Genomic DNA, 15,926 nt, shown 5'->3' with positions numbered 1-15,926 from the left:
CACCACTATTTCTTATTTCCCAATACTCATCAGCACGCCTGTTCGGTTTTTCTTTCTCTCACATTCTTATCACTGGCTCATGGTAAGCTCACTCTGGGGTACTCTACTTCCCATACCCCAGGCATTTTCAGGGTAGGGGCGGCAAATTATTTATAAAATAATAAAATAATAGTAGAAACTATTATTCATAATATCTTGAATAACGTAGAGAAAAAAAAAAGTAGTTAAAGAATTTGCTTAAAGGCTGGCATTTAACTGATGTTCCCAATTTGCCACATGAAGAATCATAAAGGTATTCTGACATCTATCCCACAAAAATCTGAGCTCTTTTGTCCTTCAATACTGGGACCCTGACGTGAAGCTTACAGGGAAAGCTGTGCGCATTCTTGCTGTCTTATGAGCGTTGCCTATTCATAGTCTGCATATCCTAAGTGATACCTAGCGGAACTCCATTGTATATTTCACACTTCCCACTTAGCCAGAGCTATATTCAATGAATCCCATTTAACATGCCTGGTTTTATTATCGGTCATCAAAAATTCTAACTATATCAACTCCTTGCTTAAAATATGTAATTGTTCACCTTGACACCAGAACTAAAATCATAAATCCCCTGAGGGGTGCATTTACCAGATACAATTCATAACACTCCAGATTCATGCATTTGCCTTCTTGCAGGTGGGACAATAAAAGCAGAGGCTTCTGCTGTTCAGAGTCCTTGTTGCTGCCGCTGTGGGGGAGCCAGGATGCTTTTCCTGTTGTGCAAACAGACACACTGACTAGGCTCATAGGGGCTGGAGCTGGGAGAGAGGGGGTTTCACTGGTTCTCGTGACAAATGTGGAGAAATCGGGGAGCCTTTGATTGATGGGAGAGGACTTTGATTGATGTGAGACTGAGCAGCTGCGGGCGCCAGCTGCTGGATCCTGCCCTGGACCGCGTGTGCCGGGCGCTACGTCACCGTTTTGACGGTTTGAGTCAGCGGGGCCTGACGGCCATAAAAGCAGCCAGTAGAGGCCGTTGTCCAAGAAGAGCAGCTTGGGGTGCAGAGAGGGGAGGTCCCCAAACCTCAAAGGCGTGTGGGCGGAAGGTAAGGAGCATTGGCTGGAATGACGTCAGGCCCTCATTCCCCCCCTGACTGAAGGACTTTCTCGGTGGTGCTGAGAGTGGGTTGTCCGGGAGCCTGCCCGTGTGGCTGGCTTCGTCACTGAGCAGGGCCTGGGGCGTGGGGGAGGCGTCCAGGTTCAGGGATTTCGTTTCTGATGCTTTATCGATGTCCCTTGAACACAGGCAGCGACACCTGCTACAGATCACACGCCGGGCATTGATCCTGCAACGCTAACTTGTTGCTTGTCACTGGCTGTCCCAGCAGGCGGGTTACTTGAGGGCTTGTCAATACAAAGCTCCAAGGCACATACATACCTTCATTTTCTACCTTTATCCTGTGCACTTATCATTCACAGTCTGTTTAACTTCACTGAGGATTAGCGTGAAAGGGACCGAGCGCACCCTAACACTCCCTTACTTGCCAGAATTCATCCTAAGGAAAAGATTTTCTCAAAATCCAGTCTCCCTCACTGAAGCTGGAAAGTTCATTTGCAAATTCTCTCACTGACATCGATACCATAAAAAAGCAAACGGATTGCATGATGTGGTAAAATGGAGCATTCAAGAGAAATAGTAGTGGGGCCATTGATATAAAAAGATTGAACTCGAAGTTTCCTCTGACTCTAAATTATTCCTGAACATGGATGTGTTCCTGTGCACTAATACCTATTATTTTTCTTTTCTGAAAGAAATTCATAAAAGGTTTACATCGTTGCCATCAAAGATGCAGACAATAGATACAAATATACTGGAATGAATTCCTTTGTTAATTAGGATGCCTGGAATCTTCCATGCTTAAATTTCTTCATCTGTCAATGGGGATGTTAACTCACTAACCTTATTTGATTGTTTTAATATATAAATACTTTGGTATACAACTGAATACTTAATATATTAATTGACAGTGACATGCATAGACAAGCATTGGTTTTTCATATCTCTAATTTTAGATGTTTAATTTGTTTAAATTTTTACATATTTTAAAAACTATTCTTATCAAATTATTGACAGAAATAAATTATCATTATAAAAATAAAAATAACAGAAATATAAGCCCCAACATATAAAGGTGCATTTGTCTAAGACAAAAATCACCAATAGCCTATGAAAGATAGTATGTATATTGATCAGCACATTAGATATTCTTCTAATAGACAATTACTTTCTTTAAGAATAGGATTGTCTCTGAAATATATATACTACCTGCAAGTATTTGAATTAAAAGAACTTGGGAAATATTGCAGCATATATTTAAACCCATCCAAATAATGAGTCAGAGTGAAAGATAAGAATGTAAAATGAACCAATTTATGAGCAAGTTAAGTATATATATCTGCATTAAGATATTTCTCCGTAGTCTCAAAAGACTGAAAACAATCTAAATGATAATTGCCTCTATGCACAGACCTAAAGAAAAATGGGTAGGTGGAAAGGGAAATCAATATTCTTTGGAGAAAATATTATTTGGCTATTTAGAATGCTCTGTTGGAATCTAGGGTGTTCCATTTGCAATGCTGATGATTTTTCTCTCATTTCTTCTGATGCGATGTACCCAGATTCTTCTTTGTAACCCAATATTAAAATTTGGTAGAATGAATCACACTATTTAAGGGACTTTCAGCAGTTTTTGTGGAGAATCAGCACGATCATCTTTTGCTTCAATAGCTGTGAAACTGTGTCCACTGTCCCGTCATCTCCTTTCCTGGTGGTGAGCTCTGTCATGTGTCATACAAGGCTTGTGTTCTTGGCACTGTATCAAGTAAGGAGACTTCTTAATGATGGAAATTCTTTACTTCTTACAAGTATGATGAAATATATTTCTTTCTAGCTTACTAGGGAGTTAAAAAAATCTGGTACAGTATTATGACTTCTAAAAGTTCACTTTTGGAACTTTTTAAAAAATTATATTTATCTTATGTAAATTAACATTGACATTACACAACAGAGTGCTTTGTGAAAAATTTTATTTTATTTTTTTTAAGATTTATCATTTGGAAACAAAGGTAAAATTTTGACAGAATACTTTTATGTCAGCAAGAAACCATGCAAGCGCAAATACAGTGGAAAATCATCTTCAAAGTACTGCAAATAAAACAAAAACAAAGAGACGTCTAGCCAGATTTCTGTGCCCAGGTTTCACAGATGAACCAGAATTGGGAGAATCCTCTATCAGCAGAGTGACAGGGAAAAAAAATGCCAGTTTTTCAGATGAAAAGGAGAATTATACCAAGAGAAATTACAAATTTATAGCAAGGACTGGAGAGCGCTGGGAGCAGGGTAAATAATGAATGAAGATAATATAAAATTAGTTTTCTTTTTTATATTTAATTGTCTAAAGCAAAACTGCCACAACGTGGTGAATGTTCCCAGCATATGTAACAATGAAATACATGACAACAGTGACACGGGAGAAGGGAAGGAGGGAACGAGACTATCTTGTTGCAAATTCCAGACAGGGTGCACGAAGCAGTATGTGACCACGGCTAATTAAAGAGGAATATTGAAAACCTCAGGGCAATCACGAAAAACATAAAAGTGGAGATAAGATAAAATAAAATAAAATAATTAAAGCCCCAATCAGCACCAGAGAATCCAGAAAAATGAAAGAACAAAAGGCGCTAATAGAGAAGAGCCCATAAAATGGCAGATTTGAATCCAGACACACCGATGACCAAACTAAATGTAAATGACTTAAATGACGCACCACGACAGAGAGACAGAGACTGTGGACGGGACAGGAATTTATGAACTCACCAGTGGGACGTGCTCTTCCAGCAGAGGGTGTTGCCCGAGGGCAAGCTGGAGCACCTACGTGAGGGTCAAGCATTTTGGAGCAGGGGTTATTATTTGAAACGAAGCGAGATGCTACATAGCAAAAGGGTCCATTTCCTCAAAGATAAAACCATGTAAAATGTGTATGTTTTTAGCAACAGAGCTTGAAATACATTAAAAAATGATAACATTGCGAGTAGGCAAATACAAAATTGCAGCTAAAAGCTTCAAGACTTTCTTTAATTGCTGATGAATTAGAAAGTGAATGAGAATGTAGAGCACCCAAACAAAGCTAGCTGCCAGTTTGGCCTTGCTAGTATGTCTGTGTCGCCCTCGCTCACAACATCCAATTTACTTTTTTCACACACACACACACACACACACACACACACACACACACACACACCAGAAATATTCCCTCCGACAAACCATGTACTGCTACAAAGCAAGTTAAAAATTAGAAACCATATACAATTTTTCTTCTCATAAGATTATACCGGATACAGAGGAGAGGAAGCAATCCACAGTGAAAATTTCACAGGAGTGTAGAATCCAATGTTTGGTTTGGACGGTTCTCACTTGTGAGGTGGGCTCTCCTGCGGCTCTGATCTCCGTCTCCCTGACTACTGATAACCGACGAGTAGCCTCCCTCCCCACGCTGCTGGCCAGCTCTATGTTTACTTTTTCTTTTTTTTTTTTTAAGTGTTAGTTCTTTTTTTTTTTTTTTAAGATTTATTTATTTATACAAGCACTGGGTACAGTCAGAAGTGTGGGAGGGTGAGAGAATTCACCAGAGCCAGAGCGGGGAGCAGAGCAGGCAGAAGGACTGAAGTACACTGCTGAGGGGAGCAGCAGGCGGCAGGAGAGGTCTGTTGCGCCATGTGGGACCCTCGCCGGAGGCCGGGGATCGAACTGGCACTGCAGAGGCTGCGGGCAGCTTCGCAGCCCAGCGCTCAACCGCTGAGCCACCAGGGGAGGCCCCCAGCTGTATGTTTTCTTTGGAGACGTCCCTGTTTATCTCTTCTGCTCATTTTCGGGGTGGATTATTTTTTGTTTGTGGAGTTGTAGTCGTCTTGGTTGATCCTGGGTAGCAGCCTCTTGTCAGATGTGTGGTGTGCAAATATTTTCATATCAAGGCAAAATTTAATTGAGCTCACACACTTTCTAACGGTCCCCTTTCATCCACTGCCTTCTTTAACTTACTGCAGAGGCTTTGCTTTCCAAGGGGAGCTGTAAAGTGTTGCCTTCTTGCTTATTTATTAACTTAGAAATTTATCTCCTCACAAGGTCTCGCTGCTCATCTCCGGCACTGTTGTTCTGGGCCAGTGCCCTCTCTGGCGTCACCCATGGAGAGGACGGTGTATGCCTGTTTACACAGAGCACACTCAGCAGAGTGATGGGCATATGGCTGATCCCCAGCAGTGCTGTTAAGTACCAAGCCTGTCTGCAGACAGTTAGGGGGCGACCTTTTCGACCTTATGAGTACACATCCTCATATTGACTACTGGTTCATCTTTCCCATGATGTTAGTCTCACATATTCCAAGTGCATTGGTCAGGTTTTTAATAAATTCTACTGATCTGCCACATTAATATGCTACTCTTTGCCTAAATTTACAATATTGAGGGAATAGATTATGTTGAGATCAATTCTGGTGGAGGTTGAACATGCAAGTGCTTTCAAGTAGAAAATAAATTAAATGGGGCGGGAGAGTCTCAGTTTCTCACACATGGCTCCTGAGAGCTGCAGAGCCTTGTATGTGACCTCCCCAGGTGCCTGTGTGTTGTGTGTATGGTATGTGTGGCATGTTTGATGTGTGTGTGTGGTATGTGTGTGGTATGGGTGTGTGTGTGGTGTGGTATGTGTGTGATATGTGTGGAATGTGTGTGATATGTGTGGAATGTGTGTGTAGTATGGTGTAGTATGTGTGTGGTGTGTGGTGTATGTGTGGTGTGTGTGTGTGAGATGTGTGGTATGTGTGTGTGGTGTGTGGTTTCTGTGCTGTGTTGTGTGTGTGGTGTGGTGTGAAATGTTCCAAACACCTACATAAAAGTCTTGGTTGTCAAGAGCCTGTTTTTAGGAAAGAAGTGTTACGTGACTAAGGTCATGTTAAGGGTTCATTTTCTTTTTTGAATCGTCGGATTTAAAACCTGATAAGGGAAGAGGATGGAACCAATCAAAGCCACATCCACAATGTGGGCCGGCAGAGAAGGCCTCCTTCTCCCAATGCCACACGTCCTCACTGAATGCAGCTCCCTTTCGTTTCATCAGTTTCTATGACATACTCTTTAGTAACACAGCAGAAGCTGATGGAAGTGTGCCAACAGCTCAAAATATTATGGATCCTTATTTCCTATTTTTTCAGTTTATCTGCTTGCTTTAATCATTGGGCACAGAGTAGTTATAATTGAATCTCTTATGGCTAGAGAAGCAAATTATGACAAATCCTGTGTAATTTCTGTTATGTAATTATGATTCAGGGTCAAACCGAAGTCACCTTTTCTCTAAGAAATTGTCTTCCAGAAGAATAGGGAGAGGCATTTTTCAATGACTGGTTTGTAATGTCACTTTTTCATAAATGCAGCATGTCATCTGTAGATTTGTTAGTCCAAAGACAGCCATTTGTAGTGAAAAGAGACCGTTGTTGGACATTATTGATATATTATCACCATCGAGTAATTTCTTTGCCAAGGAGCAGTGAAACACTCCCCTTTCCATCAGTTACATTCAGCTGATTTCAAAATAAGGATTCCAGGCTGCTGTTACAGATATTAAATCTGGTGAGGGTGCGTGTTGTCGGCGTCACGGACACTGTGCAGATACTTCAATCATGTCCTCAAAGAGGCTTTTAGTTTTCTTTCCAGACTAGTTTATTTCCACTGAAAAAAAAAAAATGGATGGGCTCAGAATTAGCCTGTGAAATAAATGACACTGGTCCCTCCTGATTCATAAAACATGTCCTAAGATGTCAAAATAGTTTAGCCTCTTGTTTTCAAAAGCGATGCTTTATCATGCTGCCAGCGGTGCGGGATTGAGCGCCCGGCTAGAAGCAGATAATAAGAACAAAGTCATATTTTAAATCAATGTATTTTAAAGTTCATGACATCAAATTTCACTTCCCATGCTCTATTTTGCAAATTCTTCTGATTGCTAAAGGGATAAACGATGCACTTCTTATTCCTGAAGAACAAACCGAAACTCAAGCAACATGTGAAGCTTGTTGAAAGAGAAGTCTAATCTGCAGCAACTGCACATTGCTCGCGCCTCCTTGCATTTCATAAAGGCCTCTCCGTCCTGAGGACCAGGGGAGAATCTGCTCATCCATTTCCACTGCACTACCATTTCACTTGCGCGTTCCTCCCCACTTACTCACGGCAGGTTTGAGGAAAATCGGCTTCTGGGTTCAGAGGCAGTGAACCCCAGCCCAGCTCACAGTTGCTTGGGCCCTGCTGGGTGGGCGCAGGCCTGGCTGTGGCGGTGCAGCCTGGGCCGGGACTCCAGGGCGCGGTGCTCTCCAGCGGGGCCAGGTCCACACTCAGGGGGCAACAGAGGAGAGCCTCAAGGTCACCCCTGCGCCCCCTGTGGGGATGGAGAGCGGTGCTCCTCAAGCTAACGAGGAGTGCTCCCCAACCTGAGGGTTAATGAGACACCCACAACGGCAAACACTTCTCCCAGAAATATATTTAAATTCTGATTTCGGATCTCCTAATGAATAAATTAAGGAATATTTGGTGTACAGAAGAAGATTTGGGAGTTTTATTTTCCAGAGACATCTTCCAAATGAAGGAGGAGAGTATTTTAGAGAAGTTAAATAATAAATCGTTTTAATACTGGGAATAAAATTGTAACATATTTGTTAATATTATACTCACCCTACATGATATGCTTTGTAGTTAAAGAAACAAAGCCATCATTACACACTACTGATTTCTATAAAAATAATTAAATACAACAATATGTTCATAATGCACATAAAAATATTCCTAATTATTAAAAGTATGGCTTGAAGAACATGCTTTATTTTAATATAAGCCCACCAAGGTGGCATTATGGAAAGATTTATTTCTGCAATAAAATAGATATTAAATTTGGATTATAGATTTGAAGTCATTATGTAACCTGAAAGTATATGCTGTAGAAAGAACAGGCTATTTCTTGAACGGCCTTTCCACGTTGACATGTTCTTCTTTTTAAAACTTTTTCCATGAGTAAGTTTTCCAAGTTATTTTTACTGAGTCAGTATATGTGTGACAGAGTTTCTATTCTTATCTGGTTGAAGTTGCATCACCCGGATCTCATAATTCTCACTGGTAGTTAGACTTACAGAGCCATCAAAACTTAGCCCAATGATCTTGAGTATGGTATATCATTTGAGTCTTAGTTTTCTCCTCTCTAAATCAAATAGCCTCCATGAAATATATAAATGATGCCTTCTCCCCTGTTCTGTATGTCTGTGATTCCTCACATCTGCGGTGTCACGTCCTATTAAGATGGAGAAATATGACAGCAAAAGCTGCGCATGGTGGAGTCTGTCATTTTAAGTTGAGATTTCATCTTACTCCTTAAAGATTCAAAATATAAATGCATCTAACAAGAAGAAATTAGTCAACAATAACAGCACTCTAGTTTAAAAAACGAAAGATAATGATGATGGGACACCTTGTGACGAGGTCACGCATTCCAAAGTGCAAAAGCTAAACTCCATGTTCCTTTTGTTTCCCTTTTTCTTGTAGTTTAAGATTAAAAAATCCTATGGACCCATGCCACAGGGGTAAGAGCAAAGGGGATGTTTTCACTTGACTCACCTCAGGAAAATTCGGGATCTCCATTCCTCTCTCTCTAAACAACATGCAACTATTCAGATGTCTAGTTTTGTGCCAGAACCCCTGTCACACAGCGTTTCTGAATGTGCATGTGTCCACCCTGGGCCTGAGCTCTGCTCACTCTGTTTCTCTTTCCGCAATGCTGCATATTATTTAATTTTTAGTATAATAAAGCACCGCATTCAACATGATTTTTAAATTTCAAGCACTACGCAAAGAGCTCCTGCATGAGTTGCCTCTTCCTCACACCCTCTCTCCAACGGCCCTGGAATTATTTCCGATTTTAGGTCTTGTCTGGGTTTCCCCGCATTAGCGCTGCGGGGTCCCCCACCGCCCACCTGCTTGGGGCGGCACCAGGACCCCAGCCGCGGGTGGCACGTCTCCCGCTAGTGGGTGAACCCGCGGCTGCCAGGAGGAATCACACGCGTCCCAGCGGCTCAGAGATGGTGCTGGAATGTACTAGAAAGGAATGATGTAACGTATGGCACTTGGTTAAAAACACAGGCGCGAAGAGAGGAACTGAATTTCGAAATGATGATACAGAGATGATGTATCATCCCTCTATGAAATATATAAGTGATGTTTCAGATGATGTATAAATGATGTATTACAATACATGCCTCCATGAAATATATAAATGATGCCTTCTCCTTGTGTATGTCTGTGATTCCTCACATCTGTGGTGTCACGTCCTATTAAGATGGAGAAATATGACAGAACAGAGTATTCTAATAGACTGGAGGACGTGGTCAACCAGCTCCCAGGAAAATCCAGCTTCCGGGAGTTCAAAGAGTTAACAGAAAACATGGTGTCCTCAGCCCACATGCCTGCGTGACAAGAGTCATCCCAGAGAGAGAGTAACTGGCTGAGGCTGTTTCCTGGCAAATCCCACACAATAGTCAAGGAACGCACGACGCCAGGTTTATACAAAATCCTCCACAGAAGAGAAGGAGGTGGAGTTCTCTCTAACTTTTGTTTTCTTTTCTTTTTTTTTTTTATAATTTTATGTTATATTCCCCATACAATTGCAGCCCCCCCATTCTGACCCCAATCCCTCCCCTCCCGCCCCCGCCCCCCTAAAAGTGTCTCTGGTTCATAGTTTTTTGTTGATTTTGATTTTCACTTCTTATATTCATTTTCCCGGTCCCTTATTTAAGTTTTCTAGATTCCTGCTATGAGTGAGACCATCCGGTATTTTTCTTTTTCTTTTTGGCTTATTTCGCTGAGCATGATCCCTTCCAGCGCCATCCATGTTGCTGCAAATTGCATGTGTTTATCTTTTTTGAATGCTGAGTAATATTCCATGGTATATGTGTACCACAACTTCTTGATCCAGTCATCTATTTTGGGCATTTGGGTTGTTTCCAAAGCTTAGCTATTGTAACAGTGCTGCTATAAACATAGGGGTGCAGGTGTTCTTTGGAATTGATGTTTCTGTGTCCTTGGGTAAATACCTAGGAGTGGAATTGCTGGATCATATGGAAGCTCTATGTTTAGTAGGTCCAGAAATCTCCACACAGCTCTCCACAGTGGTTGGACCAGTTTGCACTCCCACCAACAGTGCAGAAGGGTTCCTTTTCTCCACACCCTCGCCAACATTTGTTGTTGCTAGTTTTTTAATATGTGCCATTCTCACTGGTGTAAGATGGTATCTCATGGTATTTTGATTTGCATTTCCCTGATGACAAGTGATGTTGAACATTTTTCATATGCCTGTTGGCCATTTGCATTTCCTCTTCAGAGAAGTTTCTTTTTAGCTCTTCTGCCCATTTTTTGACTGGATTATTTTCTTTGTTGTTGTTGAGTCTCATCAGCTCTTTGCAGATTTTTGTGATCAGTCCTTTATCATTAGTGTTGGGTGTAAAAATGTTCTCCCAGTTGGTGGGGTTTCTCTTTGTTTTTGTTATTGTCTCTTTTGCTGTGCAAAAGCTCTTTAATTTGATGTAGTCCCAGCTGTTTATCTTTGCCTTCACTATCACTGCTTTGGGTGATATGTCTGTAAAGATGTCTTTGATGTGCAAATCACGTAGTGTTTTGCCTATATTTCCTTCTATATATTTTATGGTTTCAGGTCTTATGTCTTAACTTTTGTTTTCTTTTAATTGAAGATAAACTCTGAAAGCAAGCAAGCTAAACAAATATAAAATTGATGGCTGAATCTCCCTTAACATCTAAGTGCAAACAAGTGTTTGCCAAAAGGATCTGTCAATGCATGAAGAGATGTGAAAACACGGGCCTGTAAGCTCTCCACGGAGTGTCAGTTCCAGGAAATCTGAGCAGAGTTACACTCTCACACGTCATCAAATCAGCTGCTGATCGGGCTTTTTAAATGCTAAATAGCTACCTTGTTGGATGCACTGTACTTCTATGTATATACACATCATATTATTTATGACACCATATTTTCAGTAACTCACAATGCATATTTCTAACTATATATTTTCACACAACTCTCTTTTCCCCTGGCACTATCACTTCATCTTTTTATTTTTCAATTTTAATACCTTATGTTTTTTATTTTGTTGAAATAACAAGGACTTATAACATTACATATGTTTCAGGTGTATATTATTAAAAATGCAGACTGGACAGGCCCTATGGAAACAGTATGGAGGTTTCTCAAAACAGCAACTCCACTCCTAGCTATCTACCTGCAGGAAGAAAAACACCAATTCAAAGGGACAGATGCACGTCTGTGTCCACTACGGCACTATTTACAATAGGCAAGATGTGAAAACACCCTCAGTTCCCAAGGACAGATGACCGGAAGGCAGTGGCCAGGAAGATGCGGTGTGCACACACACGGGAAAACTACTCTGCGATGAAAAAGATGAAATCTGGCCATTTGCAACAACATGGATGGAGCTGGAGGGGATGATGCTGTGCACATTAGTCAGAAGAAGACAAGGAAGGCCCAGAGTGGGAGATAAACATTCAACTGACGTGATTTGGAAAGGAGAGTGATTTCTAGACAGGGCGGAACACACTCGACTCAAGGACACAGATAATCATACGCACAAATCCGCAAAAGGAAAAGAAACATACATGTGGCCACTTGCTAGAAAAGGCAGGGTTGAGGATGGGCAAGAGTGGAGAACTGCGCAGAAGCAAACACTGTGGAAAATTCCCACCAGACACACGGAAGAGGCGCTTAGTGACAAGGACACTGAGATCCTTAGATGGAGATGGGTCACAGAAGCAGAGCGGGCATCCTGCAGCCCTGACCTTGCTGGATCAAGAGTTAAAGGAGGTGCTAGAAGAGCGGCAAAGGGCAGGGGGCCTCATGTGGTTGTGTCTGATGGGATGAAGCTGAGAGCCCTTGAAGGGCCTCAGTCTCTTGAATTTGGACAGAAAACGCCTGTGGCAGCCAGAGGGTCACCCTGACCATCAGTGTCTAACGCTGGTCTTTTCTTGGCGGTGCTGACGGAGCAGGAGGGTCTGATGACAAATCTGGAGCCGGGCGTGCTCCCTGACTTCTCTGCAAGTGGCGGGGCGCCCAGCTGTGAGAAGAGACACAGACCCGCTGGGAGATGCCCCCACAGAGTGGATTCAGACCTGGGCCCCGGCGCAGCAGACTCGGGATCCAGAAGAGCCGGGGAGCAGGAGCCGGGCAGCAGGAGACGAGTCACCCGGCACGCAGGACCGTGATCCACCGTGGAGATCGCAGCTGTGGTCATATTTGCATTTCTTAGCATTTCAGTTGAAAAGATGATCGCTTATTTGCTTCTCATGGATTAATGATGGGAGGAAAGACTAAAAAGTCCATAAATAGTTTATGCATAAATATTTGGCCAAGGACGACCTCTCTGTTCAGAGACAATGTAAGGCGCAGGTGACCAGACAAGCAGGTTAAGGGAACAAGTCAGAAGCCTGCGTGTTAGCATAGATTCTACTAATATGATAATATCGCCCTCCATATAAAGGATTTCTGCTCATTAAATTTCAGAAATAGCCAGAAAAAAATAATAATCCCTTTAACATAACGTCTTAAACATTTAGAGATTTGAACTAAATACATGTATCAATATGTGTGTGTGCATCAGATATACTTATATGTGATCTGCATTCTGAGAAGATGTATGATATTGTGGGACCACAGCTAACTTTTCATATACTTTCTATGATTAAACACACTCACAGCTAACGCTTCATTCAACAAATTTTTTTCAATTAATATAGAGGTCAGCCTCTTTGATAACGAAATGAGCTGCCCATGGCTGGCACCAGGAAGGCCACTGAGTGGGTGGCTTAGAAAGCCTGGTAGCCAGAAGATTGAGATGCAGGCACCACTGAGGGCTCTGGGGGTGCAAAGACCATGTCATATTTCACTTTGCTCCACAAATGTGACATATCCAAAAATCAGCAGAGTCTTCTGTCTGGACCTGCAGTAGCAATGACCTCGAGTGTAGTGATTCGTGCTGTCATATGTGCTTCCATCAGTGCAAAGATTGTTCATTTTTGATCTTTGAAATCGTGAAAGAAATCATCAGACTCTAGCACATTTGCACATTCTATTAAAATCACTGATCTAAAATCCAATGGAAGGACATGTTGCTTCATTAAGATAATGTGGACTGCCTGGTGGCCATTTGCATTTCCTCTTTGGAAAAATGTCTTTTAAGTTCTTCTGCCCATTTCCTCACTGGATTGTTTATTTTGTTTTTGTTGAGTCGTGTGAGTTCTTAGTATATCTTTGTGATCAGTCCCTTATCAGTTGTATGGAGTGCAAAGATTTTTTCCCAGTCAGTGGGGTGTCTCTTTGTTTTGGTTAATGTCTCTTTTGCTGTGCAGAAGCTTTTCAGTTAGATGTAATCCCAGGTGTTTGTCTTTTCCTTGACTATCTTTGCTTTGGGCGATGAGTCTTTAAAGATGTTAGCGAGGTATATCTTGTGATGGTGCACGGGTGCATTGGTGAAGGAAACTCTATGGGGACTCCACCTTAGGGGGTGAGGGGAAGCAAATAATGTTTAAAAATGAGCAATGACGTAAAAAAATAAAAAAAAAATAACTTTTAAATTTTATATGAAGTGTTCACTAATTCCTCAATAGAAATATGTACAAGAGATTCCTTTAGGTTCTAGTAGATTCATTTTTTGAAACATAAGCCACACAATTACTATGGGTTTTATGCATCACCTGCAAGTGTGACAACATCATGGATGCATTTCCCCAATAGCTTAAGTGCTCCCAAAGCTTCTGGCATCAGGTCTTCCAAAGACGCTGTCCCCTGTGCTGGGTGCTCATGCCCGATGCAGTGCACTTGAGGCTCTTCAAGCAGCTTAACATCTGCCAACAACCTTGCCAATGTGCATAAAAGCCTCAAAACACCCTCCAGCAGGGTCCCCTGGAGCAACATGTGCAGATACAGGGGCCACTCCTCTTTTTCTGGTGCTTCCTCGCAGAGTCTGCGCTGGACAAGGACCACTGGGGTCCAATTCAGTCTCCTCTAACTCTAGCTGTGCAGCAGCTTCCTTAGTCTTTCCAGGAGGATTTTGAAGTAGGACCCTAATGTGTAATAACAAATCCAGACGACCAGCCATTCGGTATTTGTAATGAGCATGGGAAGCGCGCACTGACATGAAATGTCTTAATTAGGTAGTTAACGGTTTATATAGGAGATACATTTTACTTTATTTAAAATCAGAACCCCAGTCTCCATGCTGCAATGGGCTCAATAACACACTGATCTCAAATGATTAGCAGGTGACATATATCTGAGAGGCGGGGCCCAAGTCCTCTGAATCCCACGGGGCTGAAAATCAGTGTCAGCTCAATAAAATAAAATCTAAGAGCATTCCAGGTTCAGATGCAGATTGAACATGAGATAAACTAGAACCATCGTGAAATACGAAATTATTCTTGGGAGGAAAGCATGTAAAATATAGACAATCAGATCTTATGAAGCCTCTTAGGTAGAGCTAATAGAAAAATTCTATTTATGCCTTCCACACCTCAGTAAACTACAGTTTTCCTAGACTGAAAAAAACTTGTGGGTTACATTGGCAGAGCTGCCACTCCTCCCTCCGCCCCCTTCCTCTCTCCCTGCTCTTCTGTCCCTCACGCTCCCCTCCACTCCCCTCTCTTCTGTGCGCTGTTTCTCTCCTTTCTGTTTCTTTTTCCCATAATCAACTTGGTCATTTTCATCAGAATTATCATCTTTTTTTCTGTCATCACCTCCACCGTTTATCCTGTAATTATAAGGGATATGTTATTTAATTTGATGATTTCTTCTTTGTTACTCTTTATCATTAATAATTAATTTATAATGTTACAGATCAATGCAGTCAGGTCCAGAGGGGTGTGTGCCAGGGGCAGGAGCGAGGCGGTGCTGCTCGGGGTGGACACGGAGCTGTGACGACGCTGGTGAGTGTGAGACAGCAGGCTAGATGCCCCTCAACAGTGGCCCTCAGGAAACATGGTGATGCGATCGGGGTTTCTATGTAGTTCAGCTGAGGGAGCAGAGCAGCTGCCCTGCTGAGGAACAGCTGTGCAGTCTGTCCCAGTGTGACCTTTCAAGTCTCAAACTCTCCTCCCAAGAGCAGGACAAAAGTTACGTCTATTGTGATCAATATCAATATTTCTTCATCATCAAATATGGTGACAAGTGCTTGCTTGCTTAAAGAAAATGCATAGCAACTCATTGTAATAGATCTTCTTCTGATTTACTAGGATTAAAGAAAAGATTTCTAGAGTACATGATATAAAGTGACCAACAGTTTTTACTTTATTGTAATTAGTCTTTTTCCTGGTCCCTTATTTAGGTTTTCTAGATTCCTGCTATGAATGAGACTATCCGGTATTTTTCTTTTTCTTTCTGGCTTATTTCACTGAGCATGATCCCTTCCAGCTCCATCCATGTTGCTGCAAATTGCATGAGTTTATCTTTTTTGATTGCTGAGTAATATTCCATTGTGTATATATACCACATCATCAAAATCAACAAGCAACTATAAACCAGAGACATACATATGGGCGGGGGAGGGAGTAGGATGAAAACAAGGGGGTGTGGGAATTGTATGGGGACTATAACCAAGATGAAAATGCATACATTGTGCAAAAATGACAAATGATGTAAAAATATATAAAATAAAAAAAAAAAGTGTCCGATGGCTCACCAGCTCAATGGGGCAGGATTTGTTTTCAGATTTAATCTAAAGCTCATGCATCAGTTTTCTATTCTATTCTTCCTTGAATGATATGGAATTAGAGCTAAGCAAGATGCTAAG

At 41.7% G+C, this 15,926-nt stretch overlaps 1 long non-coding RNA gene across 1 annotated transcript; it reads left to right on the top strand.

Moving 5' to 3' along the window:
• Positions 1-966: 966 nt before the first annotated feature.
• On the top strand, positions 967-15,654 carry LOC129146444 (uncharacterized). The gene is made up of 3 exons (XR_008553192.1): positions 967-1,088; positions 14,975-15,063; positions 15,462-15,654. It is a non-coding gene; the product is annotated as an uncharacterized LOC129146444 (long non-coding RNA).
• Positions 15,655-15,926: the final 272 nt, after the last annotated feature.

Source organism: Talpa occidentalis, unplaced genomic scaffold, assembly GCF_014898055.3.
Source record: "Talpa occidentalis isolate TD23 unplaced genomic scaffold, MPIMG_talOcc4v2.1 talOcc4.2, whole genome shotgun sequence".
NCBI lineage: Eukaryota > Metazoa > Chordata > Mammalia > Eulipotyphla > Talpidae > Talpa > Talpa occidentalis.
This window is presented reverse-complemented; position numbering and strand designations above follow the sequence as displayed.